The following is a 3,034-nucleotide window of genomic DNA, read 5'->3' as shown; positions in this document are numbered from 1 at the left end:
CAAATGCTCGGAATCTCAGTGGCTTAGCACAGGGAAAGGACATTCTTTGCTCACACAAAGCCCTGGGTGGGTATCCCTATTGGGGTAACTCTCTTGGGCAGCCTTCCTCGGAGATCAGTGCTTTATGGGCCTGTCTTGGGCTGCTGATGTCTTCCACGTGGGGCCTCAGTGAAGCAGCAGCCTTGCAGGAAGACAAGAGAGATTAATAATGAAACAACCCTCTTCCCTCTGGCCCCTCAAGCCTCTCCCTATCCCCATCTCTCATCCTGTCACCCCCACATCTAATGGCCACCTTGGACTCTATCCCAGCCAGGTCGGGGGTCACGGGGTCACGGCCATCATTCTCCCCTCAGACCTCTGCTCAGATGGTTTCTCCACCTGCTGGGGACCCTCTCCATGGCCAGCTCAGCTTCTGTTCTCCAAGCTGGCCCCCAGTGATCTCCCCTCCTGGTATGTGCAGCCCTGGGCGGCGTGTGGGCTGGGCTTGGTGACTCACATGGAACCAACAGAATAAGGCCGAATGGATGGTGTGTGCCACAGAGGATAGATCACACATGGCGGTGTGGCCTCCCGGGACTCACCTGCTCGGTATCATTGGCAGCTCTGTGGAGAGGCCCACATATTGAGGGACAGATTCCTGACCTTCCGAAGTTGTGGGACAATAAATGTTTGTTGTTTGAAGCAGATAAGGTTTGGCATATTTGTCATGCAGCAACAGAGGGCTAATTTAATCACTTCCAGAGGACAGGTGGTCTGCTCCCTTCCTTCCTGCCCCAGCCCAGTGTCCCCACCAGGAAGCACCCAGTGTGAGCTCATTTATGCAACCTACTCATCTCCCCTGTGGTACCGAGCTGCACCAGGTCTGGTGCTGAGTGCTGGGATGGGGCTGAGGCAGCAAGGATATGGTCCTGGTCCTCAGGGGGTTCCCAATCCACGGGGAGACCACTCACCCCTAATGACCCTGTCCTTTCCACCCCCCAGGTAGCCGCAAAGAGGGGTAACTAACTCAGACTCAGGGCAGTGGGGTGGAGGGCGGGGTTTGAGGGTGAGTGGGTTGTGCTGAGGTTTGATGAAGGTGGTGATCTTTAGGGGTAAGTCAATTTTTTTTCAATGAAGTTGAATGTTTTATTATTAAACTCTCTTGTTTTCTTGCGAGGTTGCTGTTTCACTGTATAAAAATAGCCCCAGCAAACTCAGTATATTGCAAGATTAAGATAGTATTGTTTGTCACCTGACGCTGTAACGACTAACAAAACTTTTCCCCACTGCCAGTGATTTCCACACCTCCCAAAGCTTCCTGTGCAAAAATGCTGATTTCCACTGTTCCAGTACCATTTCCTGCTGTTATCCATGCATGTCTCTCTGCGAACTCATGAAACATGGAGAGCAGATGGGGGACAGGGCGCAGGTCAGGATGGCGCCTGCTCTCTGGCCCAGGGCAGGGGGCACAGAGGTGGTGAGCTGGCAGCAGGCCCTGTTCGCAGGTGGAGGTGGGGTGGGGGTGGGGGTTTGTGGCACAAGTCCTCGGCCACCCAACCGGCCTGGGGGTGTGTGATGTTGACCAGGTGGAGGAGAAAGTGTGTTCTGGGGAAAGGGACTGGTGTGCTCCAGGGCTCAGCAGGTCTGAGAACCCAGTGTGTTTGGCCAGCAGAGAAGGGCAAGCAGCAAAGGGCACACGGGGTAATGAGGTGCAGGGGAGAAGGTCTAGGTAAAGTGTGTGTGTGTGTGTGGGGGGGGGGGGATGAAAAGGGCCTCCAACGCCAGGCCGAGGAGGAGTTTAGAGGCATTGGAGACCAGGTTAGGGAGTGGGTTTTGTTTGGAAGAGGACGTTGGTGCTGCGTGTGGGGGGGGGGGGCGCCGGAGCGCCCTGGAGGCGGGAGTATCAGTGCGTAGTGTTTGCCCGGGGACCACCAGGGCGCTGAGTGTTGTGGCGGAGGAAGGGGATGCTGGGAAACCCCCAACTCAACCAGAGGCACGGGGGAGGCTTCCTGGAATAGATGAAACAGGTACTGAAGGATAAGTAGGAATGACCCAGACAAGGGGGAGGTGGGATGGGAGATGGCATTCCAGGCAGAGGGCACATCATGGGCAAAGCCCAGAGGTGAGAGGAAGAGCATGGCTGACACTTGGAAGTGCAAATGGTTCAGTCTGAGGAGAGGGAGGGGAGAGATGAGGGCGCGAGGACTGGGCCACAGGGTGGAGAATGGCCAAGGGCAGGCTATGGGGCTTGGGCTTTGAGGGGGACATCTTCTGTCTTCTGTTGACCCCTCCACATCCACTGTCCATTGGTGCCGACCCTGCTCCTTCCTGGGAGACCCACCTGCATGGATGGCAGCCCCAGTGTGGGAAACTGATATAGGGTTAAGCCTCGGACTGACCTGTTGGCAAAGTCACAAACAAGTCCCAGGTTAGAGGGCACAGTCCTCTTAGCATAATTAGGCTTGACCTTATAACACTCCCTAGATCTTACCTGGGAAGCTAATGAGCTGAGGGAAGTGCAGGGAGTGTAACTATGGTCAAAACAGGTGAAACTCACAAGAACTGTGTAACTATGGTAACCATGGCCTTGTTTACCTCTGACTATAAAAGGTTGGTGCGGCCTGAGTACAAGTGGAAGTCTTTCCTCTTGAGTTGGACTTACCTCCCTGGCCCCCCAATATTCCAAAATTATCTCTTGTCTTTTCTCTTTCATTTGTGTGCGGCTCCTCTTCCAGATCCTGAACCCTGAACCACGCGGGACATGGAGGGAAACATTTACGACACCCTAGGCCCTCAAGCTTCCAACTGGGTTCAGGCAATAGGAAGCCTTGGCAGGCGATGGAGGGAGGAGAGTGCGGTGGGAATGCTCACCTGGCTCCTTCCCTGCAATCATGGCCCCCCGACCACGACTCTCCTGATCCGGGTGCTGCTGCCTCCACGTGACCTTCCAGGCCTCAGGGTGGCGGCAGTACTCTGCCACCCTCCCCGGCCCAGCCTGGCTTAGTGCACCTTCCTGTGTGCGTCCCCACACCCTCGACACACCTCAGACATGGTT

The sequence above is a fragment of the Myotis lucifugus genome, unplaced genomic scaffold (genome assembly GCF_000147115.1).
Source record: "Myotis lucifugus unplaced genomic scaffold, Myoluc2.0 scaffold_437, whole genome shotgun sequence".
In the NCBI taxonomy this organism is placed as follows: domain Eukaryota; kingdom Metazoa; phylum Chordata; class Mammalia; order Chiroptera; family Vespertilionidae; genus Myotis; species Myotis lucifugus.
The sequence above is the reverse complement of the archived record's forward strand: the minus strand, read 5'-3'. Positions refer to the sequence as shown.